Genomic DNA, 16733 nt, shown 5'->3' with positions numbered 1-16733 from the left:
GCAGCATCTCAACACCAGTGCAGTGTGGAGGAGAATAGCTAGGGATCCTACTACAAAAACAGTGACTGTGACAAGCCCCTGTTATTCTAGAGTCAGTCAGAGAAAGGTCCAGCCTCACCCAAGTCTTCATTACCCACATAGTCTACCTCACCGACTAGTTCAAACAAACCCTCAGATAATTTAAAATGACGGGAATCCAATAAAAGGAAAAGCTAAAATAGAGAGAGAGTGCGTTGAAGATAACTCTGGTAAAGGTTCAAGGAAATACTGAAGTCAGCGTGTTATCCTGTATTAAACAGAAATTCGCATTTTGCTTTGATTTTCATAACTGTTCTGAGACAAAAATAAAAGAGAGACTGTTAGTAAAACTGTGTACCTGGTACCTTTAGTTTGCAACAGAAAAGCTGTTGACTCGTCTGTTATTTTCGCTTCATCCACTAAGAGTTCACAACTAGAGATGAGCGAACGTGCTCGGCCACGCCCCTTTTTCGCCCGAATACCGCGATTTTCGAGTACTTCCGTACTCGGGCGAAAAAATTCGGGGGTCGCCGTGGCGGCGCGGGGGGTTGCAGCGGGGAGTGGGGGGGAGAGGGAGAGAGAGAAGGCTCCCCCCTGTTCCCCGCTGCTACCCCCCACGCCGCCACGCCTCTCCCCGCCCCCCGGCGCACCCGAGTACTTTTCACCCGAGTAGTGAAGTACTCGAAAATCGCGGTGCTCGATTGCGAAATCGCCCTTACCGAGTACGTTCGCTCATCTCTATTCACAACCTAAAGGTACTAGTGTCACCCGTGACAAAAACACCTCAACTTTAGTCGATTTAAGTCCCAATTCCTGTTTAACCGCTGCGCGCGACCCAGCTAGGCCTCTTCACGGCCATTTTGTGGAGAGAGCTCACAGAGCCACCCTTGACTGACATCTTGTTTATGCCCGCTTTCTCGCCTCCGCTGGGACGCCACGTAGTGAAACCACTAGATGATGAAGATGACAACAACAACTTCTACTTCTGGACTTGGTATTGTCTACGATATGTTTTACGTGTAAGTGCGGACGCTGCTCCTACGGGGCATTTGAGTTTGTGCCCTGTAATCATAGAGATGATGCATTTAGGGGTTACACCGGTTTAATGAGAAGTTACAAAAGATGCTTATAGTCATGTGCAGAAGTGACAAAAATGCCACGTGCTTTGCTGCTGCCAGGAGCAACGATAGAGAAACAGGACATAGCGTTAAAAGTACATAAGCCCTCCTATGGAGTGTAACCTGTTTGGGATGCAACTGTTCAGTAAAGTTATATTTTTATAGAAAAAACATCGGTTGATTCTGCCTCTGTCCTGAACCTGTGTGGCACCACCACCCGCAACCAGGGTTGCATACACATGCATCACAGCTTATTCTGAAAAGTCACTCAAAAATGGTTAAGCTTTAAAATTTTATTTATAACCTCTTTAAAATGAAAAGGGGGCTTTTTTGCAGGTATTAAACAATGGCCTGAAGTTGTCCATGTATAACTCCTAAAATTTCAATGTGTTGTCACCTTTAAAGAAAAGAAACATTTTCAAATGGAGCCAGAAATAACTCGTTATTTGATGTTATTTTATTCAAGCCCCCCGTGTTATTGCTCAGATTAAGAACTATACGATTATGATTTGTCTTGCTCTTTTTACTCAAGTAGCCACTGTAAATTATCACCTTTAATTGTCTCACTTAAAGATAACTTATGTGTCCATGTAAGCACAATCAGTTGCATGCAGTAGCTTTGCAGCCGCATTCCCGCAGACTCTATTGTCGCCTATTTCTTCATGCTTGCCTCCGTTCATCCGTATGGGATTGTTAAAGACTGCTCCCGGTCACATAACCTTTCAGGTCAAGAGGTCCACATTAGCCCCGTTTTAGGGTGCACCCCGGAAACCAAGAACTAAACACTGAGGAGACAGTTATCAGTTTCCTCAGATACGTAGAGAAGAGCCACGGCAGGTAACAAGTGGTTCTCTCTGGAGGGAGGCGACATGTACTAAGCGTTTATTCTCCTTTTTATAGCTTTTAAGAATGCAGGAAAGGAATGTCTTGTTAGTCACAGCATACATCTCATTGGATTAGGCCAGTTGTTATGAATTATGCATTGTTCGGCAACCACATAGCGTGAGAGTCTATGAAATGTCCTTCAAGTATCTGTTTATCCTGCGTGGTCTGGTTCCTCCCTTGTGATTTAGACGGTTGTAGTGTCTTGTTAATACAGTCAGTTCCTTGTCTGAACGTTAAGGCGTGGGGGAGCTTCTTCTGATAACAGTTACACATCAAGCATGCAGATATGATTCTCGGAAAAAGAGAAACAAATCATGAGACACTGTACTGAATCATCCTGCCTTAAGGTTAACAGCTGCTTTGAATTATTGTTCTACTACACACAAACCTATTCACATCTTATAATGCTCTATTTTGTATCTAGCGTCCATTTTGAGGCAGATTCTTTATTTTAATACACATACTTTCTCAGGATTTTCTTGAATCCAGCTACAGGCACAATGAATCTGTCCAGTGGGCAGTCTCTTCTGCTCATTGTCAATGGGTGAAGTCAGTGGGCGGAAGAAACCTAACATCATACAATGATGACAATGAGGCGAGTTGACTGCCCACTTGACAGATTCACTGCACTGGGAACTGGATCTTAGAAGTGTCTAAGTAGGCAGGAGTTGAGTATGAAGGACAGTAATGATAGTCAGTGGGGCCATGACTGCAAAGTTATACATGCTGACAAACACATGGCAGATCCTCTTTGTCAATGATGCAGCTTCTCTTATTACAGACAGTCTACATGAGTAGCCTCTAAATTCTGCCTTTTCTGATAATGCAAAGCTCCTAGTATATAGCCATAATGAAAGTTGTAGTTTTTCAACAACTGGAGAGACAAACATTGGAGGCCACTAGTCTACTAGTCCATAAATGGGAAAATTCATTGTATACTTTCATGTGTTTTTATTTAGGCAACAAATTAATATACAATATGCCTTTCCCACTCATTACTTTCTCAGTGGTCGTATCTCTTTAACCAAGAATTCAGATAACAGGGAGATGAAAACTAATTTAATCATATTAGTGTATTTCATTTATCATCCATTATTTAAAGAAAAATTCCTTTCACCTTTTATCTACTTCAGCCGAGAAGAGCTTACCAGATGAGGGAAGAAAGATTCATGCAAATTTGATAGCCTGACACTCTGAGATGATTATTATTTTAATTGCTGATATTTTGTATTTTGTTTTCTGGCATTCTTTGTCATGCATTTGCTACCAGATAGATGACATGCGGGCATTGCCTGCATATCACACAGCCGCAAAGGAAAGGTCAGCTTTCAAATTGTCATTAGGCATGAAAACTATTTACCCAGAAAAATGGAAGGGAAATAAGAAACTTTTGTTTCTGTTGGTTCATAATCCTTTTAAAAGAGATAAAACAATAGAAAACCTTTTATGTGTGCACTTTCTACAATGTGGCTGCCATAGCCTACAAAAAGATTCAGTCAATCATCATGTAGTGGCCCATCAGTAAATGCTGTTCACAAAGCCATACATTGGCAGCATTTATGAATTCAAATAACGAGTCAAGGTAGTGAAACTTACAGGCCCCATTGTGAAGAAAAACTGTCATTGTCAAACGAGCTGGATCACACACAACCGCGTAACTCAACGGGACTGGTATTAACTTGCATTGTTTATCAGTAAAAAGCTTTTTCTTGGTGTTGAATAAAAGCGACAGAATTTTAAAAGGTATAAAGTGTTTCTTAATATACAAATAAAATGTAAAGATTTTCTTTTCATACTTTAAGAACAAATCTTATTGACTTTTTTTTAGAGTACTGGATCCTTTCAAGATGTGCTTTGTAGTAGTACATACGCCCTTCACAGAATAGACATATATCTAAAACTTGTCTTTTATTATTTAACGTTAACATTTTTGTTGGGCTACAAACACAAACTGCAGATTTTACAGCAAAAGAAACCACAAAAAAAACAATTTATGTGACTAGATGACAGTCGGAGAGATCACAAATCCGTTACTGTCACTAGGTCACCTATCTGTGAGCAACTCAGATGGTTTTGCGTGAATACGTTACCATAGACTTCTCATATGGAAGTCGCAGATGTAGTAGAAATATCTTAGAGACTTGGTTTTGAGATGGAGTGTCTATTACAAACAGGAGATTATTCCTTTTGGGTCGGTTCAACGTATTTCTCTACCAATCCGGTAGTTCCTCAGGAACCGTTATTCCTCTGCACTAGTGTCGCTATATTCTCTTCTAGTGCGATCAATATATGATTTTTTTTTGTAGTAGTAGTACATACGGTATAGTGACCAGACTGGGACCTCACAGAAGTTGGCATGCACAGGATACAAATATGATGAATTTTCTATTTTCACAAGTAAATATGTTATATAATCAAACTAGGTGATATACCCGTCCGTTGTACGATAAGTTTATGAATAGCAGTCCTGGAATATATAAAATAGGCCACAAAAGTGAGCCCAGCACCACAGTTTTAGGAAAGCTGTCCAAAAAAAAATCTGTTTGGCTCGTAACAACCAATCACAGTGAAACTTTCATTTTACTTTAGCAGTATAAGAAATAAAAGCTGAGTTGTGATTGGTTGCTATTGGCAACAAAAATTACAAGGGAAATCAGTAGAGATGAGCGAACGTACTCGTCCGAGCTTGATGCTCGTTCGAGTATTAGGGTACTCGAGATGTTCGTTACTCGAGACGAGCACCACACGGTGTTCAAGTCACTTCCATTTTCTTCCCAGAAAATTTTGCGCCGTTTTCTGGCCAATAGAAACAGAGGGAAGGCATTACAACTTCCTCCTGTGAAGTTCCAGCCCTATCCCACCCCCCTGCAGTGAGTGGCTGGGGAGATCAGGTGACACCCGAGTATGTAAACTGGGGCCGGCCGCGGCTCGCCACAGATGCACGCTGAGAGACATTAGGGAAAGTGCCGTCCTGCTGTAGCTGCTATAGGGAGAGTGTTAGGCTGTTATCTTCGTCTTCAGGAACCCCAACGGTACTTCTTAAGGCCACATCTGACCGTGTGCAGTACTGTTGAGGCTGCTTTTAGCAGTTTTGCACAATTTTTTTTTTGTATATCGGGCGTTCAGACCATAGCGTCCTCAGTCTGCAGTCATTTTACTGAGTATAGGGGCAGTACTGGTGAGGCAGGGACAGTGGTACAGGGAAAGAGATATACTGGCTATATAGGCAGTGGGCTTTTTCAAAAAAATTGGAAAAAAAAATCTTTGGGCTGCCTGTGACCGTGTTCAGTTTACTGCATGTCTGCTGGGGGTAGTAGTCGCTCACTATTACCCAGCTAGGTGTTACTGCAGCCTTGTGCATAACTTTTTCTGGCTGCACTGTGCTTTCAATAACCACAGTCATCCTCCAACAGGGAAATCCATATACAGGCTATATAGGCAGTGGGCTTTTTCCCAAAAATTGGAAAAAAATACTATATTTGGGCTGCCTGTGACCGTCATCAGTTTACTGCGTGTCTGCTGGGAGTAGTAGTCGCTCATTATTACCCAGCCAAGCCTGTGACCCTGTACAGTTTACTGCGTGTCTGCTGGGTGTAGTAGTCGCTCATTATTACCCAGCTAAGCATTACAGCAGGCTTGTGCATAATTGTTTCCTGGCTCTGCTGTGTCCGTTACATGATCGCCGTCATCACGCCAGAGGGAAAGAGTATACATATATACGCTGCATACAGTGTCTGTCTGGTTTTTCACCTCACCATTTTAAAAAATTGAAGCAAAATACTTAAGGCCTACACTTTTGCTACATAAATGTAACTGGGGCCTTGTCTATACTGCAACTACTGAAATGTGAAAGAGACTGTTATCTCCCTAAACTGTTGCAACGGGAATGTTACTGTGGGCTGTCTTGACTGCTACTACTACTGAAATGGAACTAATACGGTGCTCTCCCTATACTGCTGCTAGTGATATGTTACTGGGGCCTGTCCAGACTGCTACTACTACTGAAATGGAACTAATACTGTGCTCCCCCTATACTGCTGCTAGTGATATGTTACTGGGGCCTGTCTAGACTGTAACTACTACTGAAATGGAACTAATACTGTGCTCCCCCTATACTGCTGCTAGTGATATGTTACTGGGTCCTGTCCAGACTGCTACTACTACTCAAATGGAACTAATACTGTGCTCCCCCTATACTGCTGCTAGTGATATGTTAATGGGGCCTGTCTAGACTGCTACTACTACTGAAATGGAACTAATACTGTGCTCCCCCTAGACTGCTGCTTTGGAATTGTTACCGGGGCCTGTCTTGACTGCTACTATTACTGAAATGGGCGGTTGGGCAGCATGTTACCCAGGAGAAGTGGCAGCGGAGTGTCATGCAGGCAGTGATTGTGCTTTGTTGGAGGTAGTGTGGTGCTTAGCTAAGGTATGCCTTGCTAATGAGGGTTTTTCAGAAGTAAAAATTGTTGGGGGGGCCCACTCTTGCCGCTATTGTGGCTTAATAGTAGGACCTGGGAACTTGAGATGCAGCCCAACATGTAGCCCCTCGCCTGCCCTATCCGTTTCTGTGTCGTTTCCATCACTTTCTTGAATTTCCCAGATTTTCACAAATGAAAACCTTAGCGGAGCATAGGTCCCATACAAAAATGCTTGGGTCGCCCATTGACTTCAATGGGGTTCGTTACTCGAAACGAACCCTCAAGCATCGCGGGAAGTTCGACTCGAGTAATGAGCACCCGAGCATTTTGGTGCTCGCTCATCTCTAGAAATCAGTGAGATTTCGATTTTTAATTATGCCAGTATTTGTCGCCTGATGCTGAAGAACGCTCCTGCAAAATTTCACTCAAATCGGACCAGAACTGTGGATTTGTATACAACACAAATAAGCAAACAGATTTTGCACATTATATCTTAGAGATTTAAAGATTTCTTTTGAATTGCTACAGTTTCCTTTTATTTGTTTTATATTTGTGCTCATATATTTCAAGGAATTGTTGTCATAACAGGCCTTGTTCCTAATGTAGCTTTTATTCCAATTTACTGCACCTATCTCCAACACACATGTACTTTAATGCCAATTAAGCGGCTGTTCACATCACGTTTTCAAAATACATTTTTAGTGTATGTTAAACTAGCTGATGTACGCGGCTTTGCTCAAGTGAATTTAGTACCGGTATTTAACTGTTGTTCACATGGAAAATTTTATGAAATCATGGTTACTTCAGAGGAACTGAGGAATAAAAATGTATACATGTAGAGGAGCGTTAGATTCTCTTCAGACTGCGTGTACCTATGTCCCTTTGCAGACTATGCCACCCCTCCCACTCTCCTCACTTTTTACCCTTAAAAGTAACACCCCTTTTTATTCAAATTTAACCCCAGACTGGAGGTTGCAGCCCCTTCTTAGCCTTAAAAACATGCTCTATCCCTGCAGTCCATGGCAGCTTCCTTATGTATAATACAGCATATACACACAGAGGTCAGTTAGATTCTTCTCAGTATATACACATAGAGTTTAGGTAGATTTTCCTCAGTATATACACATAGAGAAGCATTCGATTCTCCTCAGTTTATACCCATAGAGGAGAGGTAGATTCTCCTTAGTATGCAAATAATTTCCGAAGGCTTTCTGATTTCTGAGAAAAGAACTCTCATGTATCACAGTTTTTTGCAGTTTTTCACTGTAATAATTGAATATTGAAGTTGCAACCCCTTTAAATTTTCTATTTACGACCGAAAGAATGGTCATGCCAAATTTTACATTTGTGCCGCACAGATGGGTGTTATTGGTTACGTTCCATAGGGTGTCACTTACTTTTGTGCTTAGAATCAAATAATCAAGTTGCAACCCATTTACTTTTCCTATTTAGGGCCTCAAGAATGGTCATGCCAAATTTCAAATTTGTACGACACCAGGAAGTAGGAGAATTAGTGGCAAGTGAGTCAGTCAGTGAGGGCTTTCACCAATATAGATGATGAGGGGCTCGCTATTATACAGGGTGGACCACAGAAAAGTAGCCCAGAAACAGACTCTTATGAAAGCTGTCTAAAAGAAAATATGTCTTTGTTGCCCATAGCAACCAATTACAGCATAGCTTTCATTTTACATCAGCAGTATAAATGTCATTCTTCCAATCTATCATGATTATTACAGAAATTTTGACATATCTCAGAATGAGAATGAAGCAGGCAATGATGCAGAAAGGGTTAATGAGTAACGGGTTTATAATACCTAATTTCCATTGTATTGAAAAATCTTAGATTTAACAAACGCTAAGGCCGCTTTCAGAAGAGCATATTTTTGCTTCGAATGAGGTCTGTGTTGAGGGGACTATAATACAGAGCTAATAGAAATGTATAGGGCTAATCACATGGCAAAATTTCAAAAACATGGCATATTCTATTTTTTGTGTATTTGCCTCTGCATCTGTATTCTTTTCTGTTGGGCTAATACCGTGTTTCCCCGAAAGTAAGACAGTGTCTTACTTTCTTTTTATCCCCAAAAGCCCCACTATGTCTTACTTTCGGGGTATGTCTTACTTTACCGTATTTTAAGCAGGAGGTGGCAGTGACAAGTGCAGGGGACGGCGTGGTGACGTATGGAGAGGGGGGCGGCGCGGAAGTGGGCAGGAGGCGGCGCTCATTTGGATCAGACTAAGGCCGCCTGCACACGAGCGGAAATCCCGCCGCGGGATTTCCCGCGGGATTTCCGCCGCTGAAAGTTTGCATAGGAGTGCATTACAATACGCACTCCTATGCAGACGGCCGCGGTTTGGCCGCGCGAAATCTCGCACGGCAAACAAACCGCGGCATGTCCTAATTTTCTGCGGGGCACGCACTCACCCGGCCGCCGGCTCCGGTCTGCGCACGCGCCGGCTGCGCGGCAGCCGGCACATGAAAGAGCCGGGGCCGCCAGGCGCGGGTGAGTATGCGCTCGTCCCTGCAGGTGCTTGGGTCGGATCGCGCGGCGAGAATTCTCGCTGCCGGATCCGACCCGCTCGTCTGCAGGCGGCCAAAGGCGGCAGACGCGGTGACGTATGGAGGGGGGGCGGCGCGGAAGTGGGCAGGAGGCGGCGCTCATTAAGATCAGAGGGAGGTGGCAGACGCGGCGACGTATGGAAAGGGGGACGGTGCGGACGTGGGCAGGAGGCGGCGCGCAGCTAGATGAGAGGGAGGCGGCAATACCCCCGTGTTTCCCCGAAAGTAAGACATATGTCTTACTTTCGGGGTACGGCTTACATTGGCCGACCCCCCTGAAACCCCCGATACGTCTTACAATCGGGGGTGTCTTACTATCGGGGAAACACAGTACAAATCAGTATTTGCCCGATAGAAAATAATTAAAATACAGAGGCAAATACGGACTAAAAATTGATAATATACGGATACAACGTCTTTTGAAACACATTTGTAATACAGGCCCATATTACGAGAATGCTTTATATGCTCTTCTGAAACTGGCCTAATGCTGATTTTACTGTAAATTTCTCATAACCAGTATGAGCTGAGAAGGCACAATGTTTGCACTTAACCTTTTATTAACAAATACATAAAAAGTATACATTTGTTATTTTAAGCATACCTGTACTTTTTTATAATGTATACAGTAAATGGATAGCAATACTTTTCTATAAATTTTTGCCTGTTTTTACATTTAAAAAAATGCATACATTTTTTACTCTGGACTCTATTTTTCATAGGAAAGTTTTGTAGTTTTATTTAAGACATTTGATAACAATATAAATCTATACGTTCGATTTATGAAAATGTACAGCCATACGTTTTCATACTTTTTCTATTGACTGTAATGTAAAGAAAAAAAGTATATTTTCCCTTATTATTCTGTGGGATAGAAAAACATAGTATCTTTCTATCCTACAAAAAAAATCATATACAAATATAAGGGAGATAAAACGTAAATCCAAAAAGTAAGCAGTTTGGAATTACATTCTTCTGCATTAAAATATATATGCTTGACGGATGGCCAAAATGGGATGTGAACTGCCCCTAATTTATTAGTCTGTTTAGTAACTGAAGGCTAAAGTGTTTAGTAGCTAAGACTAAACATTCCTACGTAATAGCACATGTACGGTGTCAGCAACATGGTGACATATAATTCTCACATGCATTGCATAGTACACTTGTAAAATGCCCCAAATCAGTGTTCTACAGCTGTCACAAATAATGCCAGAAAGTGCAAGTCAGTGCTGAAAAAATAGTCTGTTTAAATTTGTTCATTTTGGAAAAGTATTGAGACAAATATTCTATAAACTCAACATAATACAGAAATATTGTTCCATTTTTTCATCATGTAATGCGTTTCATTATTTTGCATTCTTTGTATTGTTCTCATCATTTGCTGTTTGTCCTATAAGATAGAAAGTAATGTCTGACAAGCATAATGATAATATATCGAGATGTTAAAAGAACTTTTCAGGCAAAATAAGTACCATCAAAGCTCAATTTACGTATGCTTCTCATTTCTGTGAGTTGTATATTTTTTACTGGTAGGCCATGCCATTAATAGTATCCTATAAGATTCTATATGACATATCCATTACTAGATTATGCCATCCGCATTTTGTCTGTTATACTCTTGGCGATGCTTTACTACTTTTTAAATAGGTTATTTAGTTGCAAAATATTGATGGCCTGTTTTCAGAATAAGTTATCAATACTAGATCAGTGGACGTCCATCGTCCAAGACCCCTGCTGATCAGGTGTTTGCCTGGCCAGTGCCCTCATACACTGAGCTGATTTCTGCATTAAGCAGACAGCTCCATTCTCCCTGTAGTGCGCAGATTTGGTATTGCAGGCCAAGTTTCCGTTAATTTCAATGGGAACTTTGCATGTAATTCCAAGCCCGGACACTGCAGTGGGAACACAGCTGTCTGCTTCCTGCATAAGTTAGCTCAGTTCATGAGGGCATCAGCCCAGAGACCAGCAAATTGGTTGGGCTCCCAGGTGGTGGACCACTACTGATCTACTATGGGCAACCCTATTAAGCTCCAAACAATTAAAAAAATTACTCTACCCCTTTTGTCACTCATATCGCATTAGTCATTTGTAATGCAGCATGAGTGACCTGCGAATGCTACAAGACCTGCATATTTCGTATCATGCAATTTGTTGCAACGATTCATTAAGTGATCTAAAAGATATATGCAGGGATGACTTCACATTGGGTGGTGTCCTCTATGATGTTTTTTGTTGGTTCACCCCACAAATTACTATAAAAACAAAAATATAAATAAGCATACCAGTCAGAAATATTAGCGTCCAGAATGCAGACTATCTGCCCTCTCACAGACTGATAAAAGCAGCTGCTTTTTGCAGCATAAACAGGACTTTGAAAAGTCCTAGAATAGGATATAAATCATATAAATTATTGGCACTGACTTGTCAAACTGAACATAGGAATGAAAGTCCAGAGGTCTAACGTTCTATCAGGTTGCTTTGATGAAAATCATATATGTACAAGATTCCCATGCTGTGGTATGTCATGAAGAATTATTTGTCCTTCTATACTTAAGTACAATTATATCATCTGAATCCATCTTAATGCTCCAGAACCAATCACATAACCTGAACCAGGCTCATTCCTTGTGTCTGAAAGGCCCCAAAGCATGTGTCCTGCAGAATATATAAGTGAGGACAGTAAAATCTAGTGACTCAGAGGTGGCATCCATTCTGACTGACGTTGTTCACTTTTTGGCGATGTCGATGACTACTCTAAGGAGGTGCATTGGCAATCATTATGGGGTTAAGGTTGAACATATCCAATGACATTAACGATAGTGGGTAGTCCTCCGTATTTTGGATGTATGCTGGTATGAAGGTAGCCACGCATGTATTAGTGATTGACACTGTCACAAACCATGTCACCAACATAGTGCTGCGCTAAATGTTCCCTCTAAGCCTTGACAGATGCTGGGCAATTTTCCATAAAAAATGGGCAATCTGAAAAACGTACATATAATAATATCTTATTGTATCTGGCAGCATGTTATCTAGTCAAACAGCTAAGACTTGTTGATAATTGTCAGGGCAAATCTTATTAAAATGGTTTTGGTGCCGTAACTCCTTTATATATTTCACAGGATCTTTTTGACTCCATATTTAGGAGTTTAATAGGGAATAAGAAATCTGCTAGCATTAAATTGGAGACCCTTTAAAGGGATAAGCGGTCTGGAGGGATGGCGATTTCAAATGTTTGGATATATTTTTGGTATCTCAATTGCAACAATTGAAGGGGTAGGGAGTAAGAAATGGGGTGGGATTGAATAGTAGAGTATTAGTAGGAAATTACTTTCTAAAACGACAGGTAGTAGCCCCCTACAATGGTATGTGAGAGAGGGAAGAAAAAATGGACTATATCTGACAACTATTTTAATAATGTAATTATAGAATGCATTCTTGCAGATTTTGCAATTAGACGGATTTACTATATACATCTCCTTCTGGAGGGATGCTAAATTGCCAGAGTGTTTTAATTTGGAGGGATTTTTACCATGGGAGAAGAGAAGGGGGTAATCTAACAGGCAAACTCTGGGGGGTTTTTCTATAGTTTCAAACAATTCGTTCATCTTTATGATGCTCCCCATAGTTATTTTTTCCAGCTCCTTCAGTTACTACAGGTGTTTGCTGCTCTGGTAATTATAATTAATGAATGGGTGTGAGTGAGACCTGCCTCTGATTGGCTCAGCGCTGAGCCAATCAGGGGCAGCTTTGAGTCACACCCCCTTCACACCCACTGCAGGCCGGCCGTGCTGAACTCCGGCTGCCGGGACAAGGTAAGTATATATATTATTTTTATTTTAACACATTTCTGGATGAATTGCAGGGAAGGGCTTATATATTTAACCCCTTCCCGACAATTCACCCCTCGCTCGCCCGCAGCACATTGCTTTCAATGGAGCCGGCTGTATTGCCGGCTCCATTGAATTCAATGGGCAAACATCGTTCTTCTCTGTCACAGCTGTTACAGCTGTGGCAGAGAAGAATGATTTGTCTTCTATATGTTCTCAATGGGGTCGGCGCTGCTGCCGCCGGCCCCATTGAGCGCATATAGAGAAGAGAACAGGAATCGCAGATCGCAGATAGGTGCGATCTGCGATTTCTGTTCTATAATTTATCGGACGAGCGCATAAAAAGCGCTCATGTGTCCAATACCATTGCAAAGCAATGGTTTTAAAAAATCGCCGGACGCATGCGCATGCGCAAATCGCGCGAAAAATCGCCCGTCTGACTGAGGCCTGAGATTGTCTAAAATTGCATGAATTTTGGAATGGGGTAAAAGAGTAATTACAAAAATATATATATATATTTTGTCAATATTGGTCTTAATTCCAGAACTTGTATATTGGGTATTGTTGATGGGCTTTATTAGCACCCTTTTGTGAATTCAGAGAACATTGTATCAGGTAGCTGATTACTGCCCTCTGCGTTGGATGCAGCATCCCACCCCTCTCGACAGTATGAAACTTTCTTGCAAAAGTGAAGGAGGGTATATATTTGGAAAGGGAATATATATATAAAAAAAGTGTTTGACTATGTTTCAGGATATTTGGGGAACATGGTCTGATATATTATAGATAGTTCACATCAAGTGCTGCATTGAGGTATCTTGGAAAAGCTGATGGAATTAAGAGGAAGAGAGAGGTGAGCAGGTGGAGAACAGTTAGTTTGTCTTTTCTTCCCTTTTTGTATATTGAAAAAATTGTCTGTGTGTGTGTTGGGGGGGGGGGGGAGATTATAATCTGCTTAAATATTGTTATGATTAATTATATTTGGAGGGTGGGTATTGCTGTTGTAAGAATATTATGCTTATGCGTTCATAAAAGTGCAGAAATTAAGGAGTAATTGCATTCAAAAATATAACTTCAATAAAAATCATCTAACTTCAAAAAAAAAAAAAAAGACCAGAGTTGGTGTAGGCAACGGCGCAATTTATATGAAATTTGGCTAATAGGGAAAACCTCACAAAAGCCCCCCAAATGATTTACTCTAATGTACTTTGCACAGCTTAAACATAAAGCCACATGCCAGTCCTTCCCTTCTGAGTCATACAATATGAACAAACAGAGGTTTATGTTCACATATGGGGCATTTCTGTGCTTGGAGAAAATTGGCTAAGACATCATGCGGTGCTTTTTTTCTTTTTGCCCTGGCAAAAATTAAAAGTCTGGGGCTAAACCTGCAATATTCTGGAAAAATTGGAATTCTCCGTTTTCAAATCAAAATGTTAAAAAAATTCACAAATAACCTGTGAGGTCAAAACAACCAGTAGACCCCCCCGAACGAAGCTAAGGGCAAAACATGTGCATCGGAGTGCAGGGATTTCCAGATCCTCAGTTACATGGTAACACTTTACTATATGCATGACATTGAGATTGGTTGTGCCTGTTGTAGGTTTATATAAGCATCATTTTCTTTGGGAACCAAATGTATAACAAGCAGTTGATAAAAGAAGTTATTCACCTTAATTTCCATACAGATGGTTAATCATACTTGCCACAGTATTTGAAAGAAAAAAAAGAAGAAATAGGAAAACAATGTTTAACTTCACGCTGTTATTGGTACTATTTATTTATTAAAGCAACCCTCCAGTCCAGCAGGAACCAATATGGCTAAATCGCTTCCTTGACTATCTTCATCACACTACTCATTAGTATCCATCAGTAGTCTAAAGCCTGTGTCACATGAGCATATTTGCAGTCTGTACCGCGTAGAAGACGCAATGAATAGAAGCCATTGATTTCAATAGGTGCATTCACATAAGTGTATTTTTCATGGGCATTTTATTAGTGCAATAATATGCAGTATGCACTATTTTCTTGTGAATTTGTGCACAATCAATGGGAGCAAAACAAAAAATACAGTAAAATATGCATAGGCATGCGCAGAAACGCAATGCCCATCACTCAAATACACAGCTCAAATGCACTTATCCCTATGTGACACCAGCCTAAGATGCTACATGCCAATGTGACTGGCTAGCAATGCTCACATGAGCAGCAATGGTCAATCAAAGCAGGTGTCATGTCTTGGACTAATGATGCATACTAATGCACAGTGTGCATTAGGCAACCCGAGAAACTGGTGTGGCCATCTTTGTTTCTGGACTGGAGGATCGCTTTAATATACCGTATATACCGGCGTATAAGACGACTTTTGAACCCCGAAAAATCGGGTCTGAAGTCGGGGGTCGTCTTATGCGCTGGTAATACAAAAAAAAAAAGTGTAAAAAAAAAAATTTCATTACTCACCTCCCCCGGCGTTCTGTCGCGCTCCGGCAGGATGTCGCTCGCTCCTCGTCCCCGGCGCAGCATTGCTTTCTGAATGCGGGGCTTGAAATCCCCGCTTCCAGAAAGCTAGTACACACGCCGGCAGCCATGACAGCATTGAATGGCTGTGATTGGCTGAAGGCGCACGTGTTAGCAATCACACCCATTCAATGATGTCATTGAATAGTGTGATTGGCTGAAGCCACGTGTGTTTTAGCCAATCACAGCCATTCAATGATGTCATTGAATAGTGTGATTGGCTGAAGCCACGTGTGTTTTAGCCAATCACAGCCATTCAATGATGTCATGGCTGCCGGCGTGTGTATTAGCTTTCTGGAAGCGGGGATTTCAAGCCCCGCATTCAGAAAGCAATGCTGCGCCGGGGACGAGGAGCGAGCGACATCCTGCCGGAGCGCGACAGAACGCCGGGGGAGGTGAGTAATGATTTTTTTTTTTTCTCCACTGTATACCGGCATATAAGGTGACAGTTGGGGGGTCGTCTTATACGCCCCGTCACCTTATACGCCGGTATATACGGTAAATCCTTTTCATTTGTATGGTATCAGCTGGCTTGGCAATAGTTATGACAATCAATAAAACATCAGCGGTACAGCGATTACTTGAGAACACATACAGTCATTAAAATAACTAGTTGACAGTGGATGCAAAACTAATTTATTTAAATGACTTAACAAATATGCATTAGTTATGTCAGTCCTATCAATCACTGTGCACTCATTACATTTCTTCTTTGCTTAGAAAGAATAATGCAAAATAAGTTTTCATAGTCATACAGACTTGTAGATAATATACATAATAATGGACCGAGCTGTCTGGTTCCAGCAGCGAAACGGCTAGAAGTGGGACAACCCCTTTAAGTATTCTTTTTAGAAGTGAACGCATCAAGCAAACTGCTATACCACAGATTGGACCAAAGCCTCTGCAAATGCAGTGGATTGTAAGAGATAGGTTTTCCACATGTTGCTTTGCATATAACATTATGCATGTCTTGAATGGTGTATCCCAGGATTGGCATTCATATTCTGTTTGCTGAATAAAGGGACAAATGTTTGATCAATGCGGACCACCATTATTGGAACCACCAGCAATCACAAGAATGGTGGTTCCATATCCCTTTTTCCCCATGCATCTCCTGCAGCGAGGATGAGCTTTAGTAGAGCAGCAGCCAATCATATGATTTGTTGTTCCATTCAACTCTAAGGAGCGGCAGAAGAGAAGTGGAGTACAGTGCCTGGCTCTCTCCAACAGTTATATAGAGTAAGTGGGGATCAACAGCACACATGCTCAGCTGTCACTCTGTTCAAGCTCCTATTTACTGTGGAGGGTGCATGATATCCCCATTCTCAAGATCAGAGTGGGTCCCAGTAGTGGACCTCTTAGCAATTAGATATTAATCATCTAT

The 16733-nt window shown here is 41.5% G+C and overlaps 1 protein-coding gene across 3 annotated transcripts in view; it reads left to right on the top strand.

The window, feature by feature from the left end:
- Positions 1-16733, top strand: part of GALNTL6 (polypeptide N-acetylgalactosaminyltransferase like 6) — a 1489735-nt gene that overhangs the window by 555338 nt on the left and 917664 nt on the right. The gene's annotated exons all lie outside the window — the stretch shown is intronic.

This window comes from Eleutherodactylus coqui, chromosome 7 (assembly GCF_035609145.1).
Source record: "Eleutherodactylus coqui strain aEleCoq1 chromosome 7, aEleCoq1.hap1, whole genome shotgun sequence".
Classification (NCBI taxonomy): Eukaryota; Metazoa; Chordata; class Amphibia; order Anura; family Eleutherodactylidae; genus Eleutherodactylus; species Eleutherodactylus coqui.
This window is presented reverse-complemented; position numbering and strand designations above follow the sequence as displayed.